Source organism: Scyliorhinus torazame, chromosome 18 (assembly GCF_047496885.1).
Source record: "Scyliorhinus torazame isolate Kashiwa2021f chromosome 18, sScyTor2.1, whole genome shotgun sequence".
In the NCBI taxonomy this organism is placed as follows: domain Eukaryota; kingdom Metazoa; phylum Chordata; class Chondrichthyes; order Carcharhiniformes; family Scyliorhinidae; genus Scyliorhinus; species Scyliorhinus torazame.
In genome coordinates, this window is record NC_092724.1 from 57,673,568 (window position 1) to 57,690,566 (window position 16,999).

The 16,999-nt window shown below is 47.4% G+C and overlaps 1 pseudogene; it reads left to right on the forward strand.

Moving 5' to 3' along the window:
• The first annotated feature begins 3,958 nt into the window (after nucleotides 1-3,958).
• On the forward strand, nucleotides 3,959-9,969 carry LOC140395228 (immunoglobulin lambda-1 light chain-like; annotated as a pseudogene).
• Nucleotides 9,970-16,999: the final 7,030 nt, after the last annotated feature.

Consider the following 16,999-nt stretch of genomic DNA (forward strand, 5'->3'; position numbering starts at 1 on the left):
TAGAACCCTCAAGAGTATTGAAAGTCAGAGAGATCTAGGTGTACAGGACCACAGATCACTGAAAGGGGCAACACAGGTGGAGAAGGTAGTCAAGAAGGCATACGGCATGCTTGCCTTCATTGTAACAGCCTCCCGTAACAGCCTCCACAAACAGGCGCCGGAATGTGGCGACTAGGGGCTTTACACAGTAACTTCATTTGAAGCCTACTTGTGACAATAAGCAATTTTCATTTCATTTTCATTTCATTTCATTTCATTTCATTGGCCGGGGCATTGAGTATAAGAATTGGCAAGTCATGTTGCAGCTGTATAGAACCTTAGTTAGGCCACACTTGGAGTATAGTGTTCAATTCTGTTTGCCACACTACCAGAAGGATGTGGAGGCTTTAGAGAGGGTGCAGAAGAGATTTACCAGAATGTTGCCTGGTATGGAGGGCATTAGCTATGAGGAGCGGTTGAATAAACTCGGTTTGTTCTTACTGGAACGACGGAGGTTGAGGACCTGATAGAGGTCTACAAAATTATGAGGGGCATAGACAGAGTGGATAGTCAGAGGCTTTTCCCCAGGGTAGAGGGGTCAATTACTAGGGGGCATCGGTTTAAGGTGCTAGGGGCAAGGTTTAGAGTAGATGTACGAGGCAAGTTTTTTACACAGAGGGTAGTGGGTGCCTGGAACCCGCTACCGGAGAAGGTGGTGGAAGCAGGGACGATAGTGACATTTAAGGGGCATCTTGACAAATACATGAATAGGATGGGAATAGAGAGATACGGACCCAGGAAGTGTAGAAGATTGTAGTTTAGTCGGGCAGCATGGTCGGCACGGGCTTGGAGGGCCGAAGGGCCTGTTCCTGTGCTGTACATTTCTTTGTTCTTTGTTCTTTGTTCTTGTCGTACAGATTTCCGGTTCTCATCCGAAAAACGTGTTGCCAGTCAAAACGGAGGACTCTTAACCAGTTTCATGACAACATGCCTACCCCCAGTCCTGCAACATGACCACAGGAAGGCAGACCGACCCGTGCATTACTGGAGTCACGGTGGCCCCATGATCTTCAAAGGCTCACCAGTGTAGGTTGCTAATCTTGCTTTGGTGTCACGCAATGTCAGCGGCATGATCCCTACACAAAGTTGCTGAAATGTGCAATGGTCCATGATGGAGATGGCAGCGCTAGTATCCATTTCAATTGTCATAGGGTGACCATTTACCTGTAATGTGACCTGGGTCAATACTACCTTTGGAGCTGTGATGCAGTTCAGCTGCATTAAACAGTCCTCCTCATCCAAGTTGCCAATGTGTAAGGCCCTGGTTCGCAGCGATCCTGGTAGGATCTGCACCGAGATAGGCGGCCCACACCATCATGAGTTCTCCGACCACACAGTTGGCAATGTGGCCGGCTCTCCCCTTCATCCTTGGGGGAGGTATACCACTGGTCAGTGGTAGCTCCCAAGATTCTAACCTTGCTGCAGAATTGCCGCTGGGACTGCCTTTTTGAAGGAGGTCTAGGCAGGCTGTCCTATGATGCAGAGGGAATTCAAAATGAAGGGCTGGCCAAACTACAGATGCCATAGTCTATGGACACCTGCAGCTACTTGCCTTTCTCCGCGTGCTCTCTGTATAGTGAAAGCTCAATGGCCCATTTCAAATCCAGGTTGGACTCTGCCAACAGCTTCCTCTGAGTGGCCGTGTTATTGAAATGATACCACTGCATAAAGACTTGGGTTCATAGTGTTCCAAAACTACTGCGACCAGCTCATCAAAGGATTTGGAATCCGGTGCAGTGGGTGAGTCAGACTATTTATGATCTCAAATGTCTGGGCCCTGCATACGGTCAGGATGAGAACTTTCTGACGGTTTTCCCCCAAATCCCGTTTGCCTGGAAGAAATACTTCATACTGGTTCCAGTCTTCCAGGCCTGCATCAAAGGCGTCCAACTTTCCGAATAGCAGCCCTTGAACTGTTACGATGCTACGTCTTGAACAGCAAACCTCTGGCGGCCATGCGGTTCCACGGGCGAGTCCAGAGTTCCCTTTTTCCCTCATCGGCAGTTAAGCAATTTGAGGAAGCAAGCATTAAATGAATAAAGGTTTATTCAACTATTTACAGTGTTCTGCTTGAGATAACATCTCACTCCCAGTACAGTCCTCGATGGGAAAACTACCACCCCAGCCCCTGCTTTGGGCTATCCTTTATATTGGTTCGTAACAGGCCCCAGCCGGGTAGCCTCCGCCCCCCATCTGGGAAGTTCGAGTCCCACGGGGAGATCAACAATACTTTCTCCAAAGCTGCTGCAACATTCTACCAAGAACTGCACACCTCCAAGCCCCACAAGGGAGATTAGAAAATGAAGAAGTTCCTCGACGGACTGGTTCCGGGTCTGGGGGGAAGATAGGAGACGGGGTCTGGAAGCACCATTAGAACGGAGGAAGTCATGGAGAGCATTAACTCCATGCAGACAGGGAAACCGTCGGTGGACTTCTATAAAACATTTGCGTCAGCACTGGCCCCACATTTGCGGAAGATGTTCACAGACTCGCCAGCAAAGGAAACCCTGCCACTAAAGTGGATAATCTTGTATTTATCCAAATTATACTGAATCTGCCATTTATTTCCCCACTCACTCAACTTGTCCATTCACACTGAAGGATCTCTGCATCCACCTCACAGCTCACCCTCCCACCCAACTCTGAGTCATCTGCAAATTTGGAGGTATTAAATTTAGTTCCGTCATTTAAATTGTTAATAGCTGGGGACCCAGCACAGATCCCTGCGGTACCCCACTAGTCACTGCCTGCCATTTGGAAAAAGACCCATTAGCTCCTCCTCTTTGTTTCCTGTCTGCCAACCAGTTTTCTATCCATCTCAATACACAACCCCTAATCCGATGTGCTTTAATTTTACACGCTAATCTCGTATGTGAGACTTTGTCGAAAGCATTCTAAAAGTCCGAATAAATTGGTTCCCCTTCATCAATTCTACTAGTAACATCCTCAAAGAATTCCAGTAGATTTGTCAAGTAAGATTTCCCCATCATAAATCCATGCCGACTCTATCTGATCCTGCCACTGTTTTCTAAGTGCTCTGCTATAGATCGTAGCAGATACTCAGATATAGGATTTATTTTTCAGTTTGTAGAATATATTTAACTGCTGATTGATAGCTAAATATGATAGTCGCTATAAAGTTAGTACATAGGTGACTAATTATACCAAAAGCAAAATGGAAGATAGAAGATGGAAAACTGAAATAAAAACAGAAAATGCTGGAACTATTCAGCAGGTCTGGCAGCATCGAGGGAGAGAGAAACAAAGTTACCGTTTTAGGTTGTAACCTTTCATCATAACCAATTTTACTTCAACCTCTTTCCTCTTGACCATGTTCATTCACTGGAAGCAGTGACAATATGCACACACAGCAAGACTGTCTAAACACTAACTCATAGAGTTCATCAACACATTAGTGTAGGTGTCATACAGTAAGTCAAAAAGTCTTTTGGTGAGGAGTTTGTATGGAGAATGTTTCACGTGCCTTCTGTGGTAAGAAGCTACAGTAACGGGCATTGTTTCGGTACTGTATATAGAAACGTATCACAGAAATCCAGTTGAGAAGGTAGCTATTAATGAGAGAATCACAAGCTGAGAGTGTTGTACCAGAATGCGATAGAGCAGAGGGTTCTTGATTTTGATTGTGAACTGCAGTTTAAACTCCAGCCTTGAACAGAAGAAGCAGGCAAACTTAGAAGGGAAATTAGAAATATCAGACAAGAAAGTATTTTGTTTAAAATGTAATTCAGTCTCTAACTGGACTGAGGTGTCACAACATCAATCTGAATCTCTGACTCTGATTGGGAGGGGTTTCAGACCCTTGCTCTGATTGGTGAATGTGAATTCTCTAATTTGCATGGGGTTCCTTCCTGGTCTGAATGGCTCTATAACTGGGTTCAATGGGCAGCTGCTGCCACAGTCTGGCACAGATACACTCGCTGAAGGAGGCAGCAAGCTTACTGGAAGAAATGATGCGGATGTTGTGTTTTTTCTGCTCTCTGGCGCTGTGGCTGGGCTGTAAGTACAAACACTGAACTCTGCTCCTCCCGCAGCAGCAGATGGAGATCTTGGAATCACTTTTAAACAGTCAATTTATAATGTTTAATCTCTGCTCTTTTACAGATGGACAGTCTCAGACTCTGACTCAGCCTCCAGACCTGACTGTGACACCGGGAAACACGGCCACACTGGTCTGCAACACTGGAATCCGTGATAGTAATACTGTGAGCTGGTACAAACAGACACCAGGAGAAGCTCCTCAATGGGTTCTCAGCTTTCGCTACACGTGGAATGACCCTGGCTATGGCACTGGGTTTAGCAGCAACCGATTTACATCCAGTGCCAACAGTGACCACAGTATTTACCAGTTAATCATGAAGAACGTGGAGGTGAATGATGCTGCCGTCTATTACTGTGGAACGTGGGTTTCCTCGAGCAGTGCTTATGTGTCACAGTGACAGAAGGTAAAACAAAAAGTGGGAACTGCAAATTATATACAATCAATATTTTTGTAACCGTTAGAACATTCTAATATTTTACATGACATAAAATCACTTTAATTTTGTCCTTAATACAATATTTTCTAATTATTATCATTTAATTTTTGATAACATTCTGAATCTCACTGCCCAGTATTAAGTGTTGATGATATTTTACGATCAGTGTGTGGATGTTGCTGTGAGTTTATTCCTTATTGTTCCTCACCAGCAGGAACTCTGGGAATACAGGAAGCCTGAATAAAGCTGGACTGGAGAATCTGAGCGTGTTTTCAGTCTGATTCCAGGATCCGGGATAACTGTATGGACTGAACCCTAGACCATCACACTGTGTGGGTGTTTGGCCAAGGGACCAAACTCTTTGTGGCAGGTAAGTGGCTGGAAATTCTTTCCTGAAGAAACTAGCTGAATCAATTTGAACATTTAGAAATTAATTAATAATTCAAACTCAGTTATTTCTTCGCACCTACTGGTTAAATTTAATTGTACTGTGAAATTGCTGATTACATGTTTAATCTCGATGAAACAGTTACTTTCATTATCACCGTTTCTTGATATCGGTCCTGGATGTGTCAGTTTGTGCTGTTTCCGACACTGGTGTTTCTCCATATTACCACTGTTTTAGTTAATAAGAGAACACATTTTACATTATCTTTCCAACATTTCCTATGAAAATTGATTGACTTTTTCAAACAGTTGGTGTAGATCGATCTTTGATCTATATGTTGTGCATATTTTCTCAAACCTTAGTGAAGGGCGGTCCTGGAGAAAGGGATAAATTCTAATTCTCCCTCATTATTGTTCTATTTTGTTTCACAATTCTGAAATGTTTTCACTATTGTGTGCACGAGAATGATTTAAATCTAAAAGTAAAATATTGCATTTGTGCAACAACTTTAATGTCCTGAAGTCTTTCGCGTTATTTTTAAAGGACTCATTGATATGCAACTAAATGCAGCAACCAATTATCAGTCAAAAGTACATTTTGTTAGCATTGTTTTAAGGATTATTGACCAGGTCACTGGGGCAGTGGGGTCTATCGTATCAATCTGAACACTTTTCAGGGGAAAATAAGACTGCTACCATTCGCACTTAATATTCCACTGAAGTGTTGATCTTGACACACTTCCAGATTCCATATTGCTGTAGTCCGCGCCAATCCCTCACTTGTTTTTCCAGCATGTTCAGGACTGTCTATGTGCTCCTTCCCACTCCACTGATGAACGAGAAAATTTGATCAACTTTGCTTTCAATTTCCTCCCTTTCCCTCGTCCATAGTTCACTCATCCATACTTAATTTCTCTGTCTCCATTTTGCAATGTCAGTGATCGACCTTTATCCACCATAAACCCACTGCCTCTCACAGACATCCCAGCCACACTTCCTGCTACCCCACTCCCTCTCAGGACTCCATGCCAATCTACCAGTTTCTCCTGACATATCGAACTCAAAGCATTAACTCTGTTCACCTCTTCACATATGCTGCCATACCAGCTGAGTTTTGTCAGCATTTCTGTTTTTGTTCCAGTTTCTACGTCGCTTTTGTAACTGTTAAGACAATGCCAGTGTTTCTGTTTTCCCTTCTCCTTAACCAATGGTTCTGCTACCCAACACTTTTTTTATGCCGTGCCTCTGCTGTAATAAAACACACCCAGGCATTTCACAGGCGCATAGTAAAACAAACTATGACACAATGTCTCATTAGGAGAATTTATATCATGTGGACAAAGCTTAGTTTGAAGCAGTTTTGAGGAAAGTCTGAAAGGAGGAAAGTGAGAAAGAGAGAATTAGGGAGAGAATTGCAGAGTTTAGGATCTTGGAAAGTGAAGGAACAGCCACCCATGGGAGAGCAATTTTAAAGTGGGCATTCTCAATGTCCCAGACAAGGCCAGTATTTGTTGTCCATCCTTAATTGCCCCTGGGCACCACCTTCTTGAACCAGTGAATTCCATCAGGTGTAGGTATTTCACAGCAGCCCCCCACCCCCCACCCCCCAACTCCATTTTGAATGTTTATCAAATGGTTGTGCTCTGGTTAATTCCAAACACTTTCAAACTTAGCAATTGATTTTTGTTTTCAAAACCGAGAAAGACAAAATGACATTTGGAGTTCAAACAGACCATCAATTCCCCAATGGCCACTCTCACCCACATTCAATCTCGATTTCCTGCCCCAATTGAGAGGCCTTCGACCCCCTCTGGCACCATCACACCAACTCTCCATCTCAAAGCATTGCATCCCATTAAACACCACCCACTCTGTCACCCTCTCTCCCCTTCACAGCCTCATGCTGCAACTTTCCTTCCAGCTCACATCCAAATGGGCACCATTCTCCCATTCCTCTCTCTTCCTCTTCCCTTCATTGCCATCCACTGACCTCATTGTGGCTCTTTTGAGTCTTGTTACTGTGATTCTCGTGGTGGCACATAATAATTTTTAAATTAATGCCGCAAGTAGGCTTACATTAACATTGCAATGAAGTTACTGTGAAAATCCCCTAGTCGCCACATTCTGGCGCCTGTTCGGGTACACAGAGGGAGAATTCAGAACGTCCAATTCACCTAACAAGCACGTCTTTCGGGACTTGTGGGAGGAAACCGGAACACCCAGAGAAAACCATCGCAGACACAGGGAGAACGTGCAGACTCCACACAGACAGTGACCCAAGCCGGAATCGAACCCGTGTCCCTGGTGCTCACATCTTGGATCTAAGCCCCTCACCATTTGCTCACTGTGAACTGTTCTGGGTTGTCATGCCGACACTGAGCAGCCGATGGTTTCATGTTGCTGCATTATGTACACCACCTTGCGTCATTCAGTACTTGATAGTCTTTCTGTCTTTCAGAAAACACTTTGCCATCTTCTATTCTTAACTTTGTGCACTTGGATATTGAGAATCATCCTACCCATTCTCCTAGACACAAGTCCATGGGAATCGTGAGCCCCCTTATCACATCCCAATTGATTACTCCTCCCTGATTAACCGAGACAGTGCGTGACGGTGAGTCAGTCACTTGTTAATAGTCAAGTCCTGTCCTCACTTCACACCCAGAATTTCTCACCCTTCGAGTGAACAGGATGAGAGCAGACAAAACTGTCACTGGGTATCAACTAGGAAAGGGGTATTAGTTTTTTTAGTCACCTCTCCCAACGCAGGTCTAATGTATGTGTCATTTGGAACATCATGACAGACCATTCATCAACCTATCACTCACTGGTCTGTAGAGCTTTGGTGCTGGAGAGAGGTTTGAGATATTTTTATCCCTCCCATGGCAGGGGCATTATAGATATGGGAAGTGGTGAAGGGGAAAAGAGGAATGTGTAGCTGGTAAGACAGGGTGTGGGTATATTGCCGTTATGGTAAAAGTTTATACTGACTACGCGATGATATTTAATGCCTTTCCTGAATTTGTAGTTGGGGGCCATATAATCGGGTACGTGCTGGGTGAGCACTGCCAGCTCCCTTTCTCTACCCTGGTTAAGACCTGGGTGGAAAGGCTCATTGACCTTCCTGCCGCCTGTCGCAATTGAGGCCCTGAAGTGAGCATTTTATACACACTCGGGGTTTTCATCCTAGTGCTGCTGGGACTGGACCAATGGTGGGCAGGGCAGTTGTCATGCAGGAATTCCAAAAAGCAAACCCTGGATTTAGGGACTTGGTAATGGGATGGAGGGGGGGTCTGCTAATAGTTGCACCCTGCCCTTGTCTCCGTTCCCCCTCACCACCTTCTCTCATGAGGGCCACCCTCTGACCCCCATCTGCCCTCACTAACCTGTTACCTGGGTAGTTCACTGGGCCTCTGGTGGGTACATTGCCAATAGTTACCAGTGGCAGAACAGCAATGCGCAGCTACTATCCTCTGTCTGGCAATTTTGGGGGCATAAGTTCTGCCCGGGGTCCATCTTGGGAAGGCCCACATCTGACCATGAGCACCTGATTGGCACTTAATATGGAAGGTCCTCCTCGAAGGAGCCAATAGGTTGCTGTCGCTGGCTTTCCAGCTGGCAGGCAAGACTCTGCCGAATGAGTTAAATTCTGCCCTTTGTCTCCCAACTAATGACTCAGTGTCAAGCTGCATGGCTCATCGGGTAGAGAGCACTGGGCTTTTTGGTGAGAAGTGGGATCTGGAATCTGTTCTCTCCCTAATCAGGGATACTGAGATCGAGGTGAATCATAGAATTTACAGTACAGAAGGAGGCCATTTGTCCCATCAAGTCTGCACCGGCTCTTCGAAAGAACACCCCACTTAAGCCACTCCTCCACCCTTATCCCGTAAACCAGTAACCCCACCTTCGCTAAGGCAAATTTAGCATGGCCAATCCACCTAACCTGCACATCTTTGGACTGTGGGAGGAAACCGGAGCACCCGGAGGAAACCCACGCAGACACAGGATAGAACGTGCAGACTCATCACAGACAGTGACCCAAGCTGGGAATCGAACCTGGGATTCTGGAGCTGTGAAGCAACTGTGCTGACCACTGTGCTGCCCACAGTGAGCGATGCTCTAATCCACAGAGTTAGCAGGAGGATCCTAAAACAACAACTTTTACATCAAAATTAGCACTTTCTGTTTGGCAAAGTATGAACCCAGGTAATACTCACAGGTTAACAAACTTCTGGGGCCCTCTATGGAAAGCTACAACATTTCAAAACTACTTCTATTAAACTCTGAAATTATCCTAGGTTTTTCTCTAACTTTATACTAAGATTGTTTCTCTGGTTCTGATTGCAGCTCAGCAACTCCCTGACCCTTCAGTAAAACTGCTCGGACCTTCAGCCGATGAGATATCCACTAAAGGAGCCGGCACGTTAGTTTGCCTGGTCAGCAAACTGTCCATGGGCTTTGCTGCGGTCAGCTGGACAGTCGATGGGAGCCCGACGAACATGTGATGTCCAAACCAGCGTGGCATCGCGGAACCCGGACAACAGCTTCAGTCTCAGCAGCTACCTGGCAGTCCCTGGCAGAGATTGGAGCAGTGGGAAGGTGTACTCCTGTACAGTTCAACAAGGAGCAGCTTCAAAAGCAACCGCAACCGCCTCTCAATCCGGCTGTTAAATAGATGGAAGATTTAACCATATGATGCCTGAATAGAGAAAGAATGTTGATTCTCCAAATCTCCAACATAACTATCTGCCTCCACCCTTGGTACCTGCTGCATTTTGTGTTTCTGTTTTGCTTTGTGTGACTCTGCTGTATCTATTGACTTGTTTGTACCTAAGGCATATTTTCCTCAGTGTTTCCCATTACAAGAGGCTACACCAGGGTAAAAGTGACTAGTTACTTAGCTCCAATCAGGAATTTCAGTTCAGTTGGGTTGCTTGCTCAGCAATAGAGCTGAATTCATGGAGTTAGTTTATTATGTCAACAGCATCTAACTGATCATGACTGTCACTGAGCATATCTTCTAATAAAGAGAATCCTGTGCAGAAAATAGTTGTGCCTGTCAGTTTGTTTGCTCCTTCCCATCCCTAACCCCAACAAATGGTCCAGATGTGAGGAGAACAAGGTTTCCATGTATACAAATGATGTGAGAAATTGGGAATAGATCACAATCTTCTAATGATCATTGGGTGTGAAGGTTGGGTTGGGTTTCTTCAGGGTTGTGACTGAAACAAAAAATAACAAGGTAAACCAGTCAACTATGGACTGCCTCATTAATAACCATAATGGTGGGCGGCAGGGTGGTGCAGTGGTTAGCACTGCTGCCTCACAGCGCTGAGGACCTGGGTTCGATCCCGGCCCCAGGTCACTGTCCAGCTAAGCGGTGAAGTTTGCACACTCTCCCCGCGTCTGCGTGGGTCTCACGCCACAACCGAAAAAGACGTGCAGAGTGGGTGAATTGGCTATGCTAAATTGCCCCTTAAATGGGGGAAAAAAAGAATTGGACATGCTAAATTTAGTTTTAAAAAAGAACCATAATGGTAAGTTTCCAGAGGCCACAGCAGAGGACAAATGAATACTTTCCTGGAGACTTAGGGCACAACTAATGGAGGCAAATGAGAATTACCGGGTGCTTCCTGACGGCTGACCTGGCAAGACCGCGACCGGTATCTAACGTAAATTAGGGCCGGTAATAATGCCCCATGGTAGAAATGCCTGACCCGCCAGCTGATTCACCTGGACCGCACTCGGCAGCTCCCCACTAACAAAGGGGAACAGCTCTTAAAGTGCTCCCTCCGAACAAACCCCAAACAGCACAGAGCCATACTACCACTCAAACCTGATTTGAGCCAGGACATCCTGTTCCCCCGAGGGGATCAGAGGATCAACCACAGATCAGCTGGTGCCGTCTGTGAGGCAGTGGCAGCAGCCATCAGCTCCGGGAATGTTACAAGTAGGCTCTCAATCCAGTGTCGGAAAAAGTTCAACGACCTCCACTGGGCTGCACGGGTGAGGTGCCAGTAGTCCCATAGCACCAGTCCCACCTGACACTCCCCTCAAGGTTGGTACTGCACACCCCTCCCCACCCCCTCCCACCCCTGGACACCAGAGCAATATCTCCAGAGTCCCTGGGCTGCATGCCTGATTTTGAAAATGGTTACTCACCCTCTGGAAATTACCGTGTCCTGAACCTCCCCTCAGCGGTAGGAGCGGGAAGGTTGACACCTGTTTACGAAGGACGTCTCGCATACCTGAATTTGTTTCCCCTCGCCAGCTCAACCTTTTCCTCCAACGCCCTCATACTCGGAAAGCTCCCCTCCATGAACCTATCCCCTATCTTCTCAATCCCCGCTCTCCGCCATAACCGGAACTCCCCCATCCATACTCCCCGGGGCAAACCAGTGGTTATCACAAATTGGGGCCCAGACCGATGCCCCCACTGTCCCCACATGCCGCCTCCACTGGCCCCAAACTCTCAGGGCCGCCACCACCACGGGGCTGGTGGAGTACTGTGCCGGCGGGAGCGGCAGAGGCGCAGTTACCAACACCCCCCAGACTGGTGCCCTTACCAGAAGCCACCTCCATACACTCCCATGCCGACCCCTCCCCCACCACCCACTTCCTGATCATGGCTATGTTAGCTGCCCAGTAATTGTTGCTAAAATTTGGCAGCGCCAGCCCGCCCTCTCCCCGACTCCGCTCAAGCAATATCTTCCTTACCTGTGCGATCTTGCCCGCCCAGACGAAGCCTGTGATCACTCTGTTGACCTGCTTAAAAAAGGATGGCGGAATAAAGATGGGGAGACACCAAAATACAAATAGGAATCTCGGGAGGACCGTCATTTTCACCATTTGCACCCTCCCGGCCAGAGACAACGGAAGTGCACCCCATCTCCGAAAATCCTCCTTCATTTGGTCCACTAGACGGGCCAGATTCAATTTATGCAGCCGGTCCCATTCCCGCGCCACTTGGATGCCCAGGTATCTAAAACTTCCCCCTACTGACCTAAACAGCAGCTCTCCCAGTCGCCCCTCCTGTCCCCTCGCCTGAACCACAAACATCTCACTATTTTCCATATTTAGCTTATACCATGAAAACCGGCCGAATTCCCCATGAATCTTCATGATTTCTTCCATCCCCTCTACTGGGTCCGAAACGTACAGAAGCAGATCATCCATATAGAGTGAAACCCTGTGCTCCACCCCCCCCCCCCCCCACCCACCCCCAGACCAGTCCCCTCCATCCCCTTGAGGCTCTCAGAGCAATTGCCAATGGCTCTGTAGCCAGCGCAAACAACAGTGAGGAGAGGGGGCATCCCTGTCTCGTCCCCCGGTGCAGTCCAAAATAGTCCGATGTTGTCCTATTCGTCCGTACACTTGCCACAGGAGCCTGACAGTAACCTGACCCAGTCAATAAAGCCCCGCCCAAATCCGAACCGTCCCAGTACCTCCCACAGATAATCCATTCTACCCGATCAAAAGCCTTTTCTGCATCCATTGCGATCACTACCTCCACCTCCCTACCTTCCAGGGGCATCATGATCACATTTAACAGCCTTCTTACATTGGCCACCAACTGCCTACCCTTAACAAACCCTGTCTGGTCCTCCCCAATAACGTCTGGAACACAATCCTCAATCCTGGAGGATAAGATTTTGACCAGCAACTTGGCATCCACATTCAACAGGGAGATGGACCTGTAGGAGCCACACATCTCCGGGTTCTTGTCCCACTTAAGAATCAGTGAAATCGTTGTCTGTGATGTCGTCGGGGGGCAACACCCCTCTTTCCCTTGCCTCATTGAACATCCGCAACAACACCGGCCCCAATATCCCCGAGAACTTTTTATAAAACTCCGCTGGGTACCCGTCCGGACCCAGGGCCTTACCCGCCTGCATGGCCTTCAAGCCCTCCACTATCTCTTCCAGCCCAACTGGGGCCCCCAGCCCTTCTACCCGCTCCCCGCCAACTGTTGGGAAATTCAGCCCCTCCAAGAAGTGCCTCATCCCCTTGGCCCCATAGGGGATTCCGACCTGTACAGCCTGCTGTAGAAATCCCTAAATGCTTTATTTACCCCTACCGAATTACCAACCAGGTTCTCCTCACCGTCCTTTATTTTTCCTATCTCCCTCGCTGCCTCCCTCTTCCTAAGCTGCTGTGCAAGCATTCTGCTGGCCTTCTGTCCAGGTTCATAAATCGTCCCCCTCGCCTTTCTCAGCGGCTCCACTGCCCTGCCTGTGGTCAGCAAGCTAAACTCCGCCTGTAACCTCCGCAGTTTCTTAAAAGCTCTGCCTCTGAGGTCTACGCATACCTCCTATCAATCTGTAATATCTCCTTTGCCAGTCGGTCCGTCTCCGCCCTGTCAACCTTCTCCCCATGAACCTGGATCGAGTTCAGCTCCCCCCTGACCACCGCCTTCAGTGCTTCCCAAACCACCGCTGCTGAAATTTCCCCCGTGTCATTGACCTGCAGGTAGCTCTGAATACATTTCCTCAGCCACACGCACACCCCTTCATCCGCCAAAAATCCCACATCCAACCTCCAGTGCGGGCGCTGATTACTGTCTTTACTAACCTGCAGGTCAACACAGTGCGGAGCATGGTCTGAGATTGTAATCGCCGAGTACCCCGTGTCCACCACCCCAGCCAGCAAGGCCCTGCTCAAAATAAAGAAATCAATCCGGGAGTACACTTTATGCACGTGTGAGTAGAAGAAGAACTGCTTCACCCTCGGCTGCCCAAATCTCCATGGATCCACTCACCCCCCCCCATCAGTTCCATGAACCCTCTTAGTTCCTTTGCCATTACTGGCACTCTGCCCGTTTTTGAGCTTGACCGGTCCAAGCCAGGGTCCATAACTGTGCTGAAGTCCCCTCCCATGACCAACCTGTGTGAGTCCAGGTCAGGTATCTTTCCCAGCATCCTCCTAATAAACTTCACATCATCCCAATTTGGCGCATACACATTTACTAATACAACCTGCACCCCGTCTAGCTTCCCACTGACCATAATGTACCGACCTCCCACGTCCGAGACTATTCTTCCCGCCTCAAACACCATCCGCTTATTGATCAGGATCGCGACCCCTCTAGTCTTTGAATCTAGTCCCGAGTGAAACACCTGGCTGACTCAGCCTTTCCTCAGTCTAACCTGGTCCGTTACCTTAAGGTGCATCTCCTGCAACATTACCACGTCCGCCTTCAATCCCCTAAGATGCACGAACACACGTGCCCTTTTGACCGGCCCATTTAACCCTTGAACATTCCAGGTGATCAGCCTAGTTGGGGGCTCATTGCCCCCCCCCGCCCTCCGCCGATCAGCCATCCCCGATTTTAGGCCCGCCTCCAGCCCGTGCTCTGCGTCTCCACCGGTCCATCCCCTGGCAACCCCCGACCTCCTCTCTGTCCCTCAGCCCACGTCCCTCCCTCATCAGTAGAACATTCACCCCCCCCTTCCCCCCGCCCCCCCAGCAACAACACCCTGTAACCCAACCCTTTCCTAAACCGCTCATACAAACAAACTCCAACATCAAACAATCCCCACACAATTGCCCAATAGAAAAACACCAAGATCAAAACCAGCACACCTCCATCCCCCAACAGTGCAAATGAAAACCTTAACTCACTCAGCTCTACAGCTGGTTCCAAATCAATGCAAATGGCATCACAAACATCTTCCATAAAATGCAAAACGAGAAACTTTTGAGTTTCACGTTTTTAAGTAGATGTGCTAAAGGATGCCCGCGTGACCGCTCGCTGGGGAGTCAGGTAGGTCACGGGAGGCCGTTAGATAGAGGGTCCATCTCCTTAAAGATATAGAGAATAGCCTTGGTTGGTGATTATTGGTTTCTCGCCATGTCTCGGCGGGATTCAGAACCTGCCAACGGGAGTGGGCCGGTTCGATCGGAATCCAATTGGTGCCCAGTGTGGATCCCGATTTCGGCCTCTCCCACGATCTAACCGGCTCGCACGGATCTATGCCGGGCGCAACGCGGCTGTTCGATCGCACCCTTGAGTTCATTAATGGGACCCAACATGGCATCATTAAAGCCAAGATTTGTCTGGCAAATCTGAATTTGAAGGAGGAAGTCACTTAGTGGCGAAAAGATCCTATAGGGTGTAGGGAAGTTGTTTCCATTAGCAGGGGAGACTAGGACTCGGGGGCACAGCCTTAGAATAAAAGGGAGTCACTTTAGAACAGAGATGAGGAGAAATTTCTTCAGCCAGAGAGTGGTAGGTCTGTGGAATTAATTGCCACAGAGGGCGGTGGAGGCCGGGACGTTGAGTGTCTTTAAGACAGAAGTTGATAAATTCTTGATTTCTCAAGGAATTAAGGGCTATGGAGAGAGAGCGGGTAAATGGAGTTGAAATCAGCCATGATTGAATGGTGGAGTGGACTCGATGGGCCGAATGGCCTTACTTCCACTCCTATGTCTTATGGTCTTATGGTCTTATATGGAGTTTGAAAAAGGAGTACTACAAAGTACTACAAAGAAACCTGCTAATAAAATTAGTGGGACTGTGACAATATTGAAAGGACAGCAACCCCTTGGCTAATGAGTGTTCATTTGCTTGGAGGGAGATGGATACAAGTGTCCCATAGAGACCAGCGTTGGCTCCATTACTTTCTGTAAATATCCATGACCTGGATTGAGCATGGGAATATAATCTCGACTTTAATTAGCCCAATTATAGAACGTGGTTAACTATGAAGAGATCTGTGTGCAACTTCGGGGGATATAGACTGCTTAGAAGATGGGGCAGATAAATTCAGCCCCTCAAGCCTTTTCTATCGTTCTATTTGAAGTTCCTTTACCTGCCTTTAATTCATATCCCATGATGCTATTCCCGAATTTAAAAAAAAAATGACAGTCACAGTCGTGAAGGCTCCAATTGACCCTCTGCACCACAGGGATTTTGGGGGTTGAGTTTCCAGATTTCCATTACTTTGTGTGGAAAAGTGCGGCCTGATTTTTCTCCTGAATAACCTAATACTAATTGTCAAATAATGCCCTCCTCTTCTTGATTTCCCCCGCCAGAGAAAATAGCTTTCTAACCCAACCATCACTTTTATTTCTGCTCAATGGTTCCCCCAAAGATGCTGATCAGCAATGGTAGGCATTGAACGTCCAGGAAGATGGTTCCAATCTGTTTTGATGGAAATGGCCATACCTGGCACTTGTATGATACAAATGTTACTTGCTACTTATCAGCCCAAACCTGAATATTGTCCATGTCTAAATTGCATATGACATTGACTGCTTCACTGCCTAAGGAGTCATGAATGGTGCTGAATATTGTGCAATAATTGGCAAAAAAACCACTTCTGACCTTATGATAGAATGATGGTAATTGATGAAGCAGCTGAAGGTGGTTAGGCCTAGGACACTATCCTGAGGAACTCCTGCAGTGATGCCCAGATCTGAGATGATTAACCTCCAACAACCACAGCAATCTTCCTTTGTGCTGCGTGTGACTCTAGCCAGTGGAAAATTTTGCCCCTGATTCCTGTTGACTCCAATTTTGCCAGGGCTCCTTCACAGAATCAAATGCTGCCTTCATGTCACGGGCAGTCACTCTTACTTCACCTCTTGAGTTCGGGTCTTTTGTCCATGTTTGAACCAAGGCTGTAATGAGATCAGAAATCTGAGTGATCCTGGTGGAACCCAAACAGAGCTTTAATGAGCAGGTTATTGCTGAGTAAATGCTGCTTGATAGCACTATTGACAACCCCTTCCATCACTTTGCTGATGACTGATGAAGAAATAATTGGCTGAGTTGGATTTGTCCTACTTTTTGTCAACAGGGCGTACCTGGGCAATTTTCCACATTGCTGGGTAGATGCCAGTGTTGTGGCTGTACTGGAAAAGCTTGGCTGGGGGGCGGTTAGTTCTTGTGTACAGGTCATCAGTACAATTGCAGGATATTCTCAGGGCCCCCTTTGCAGTATCCAGTGCCTTCAGCTGTTTCTTCCTATCATGTGGACTGAATCGCATTGGCTTAAGACTGACATCTGTGATGCTGGGAATCTTCGGAGGAGACCGAGATAGATCATCTACTTCTGGCTGAAGGGGATTGAAAT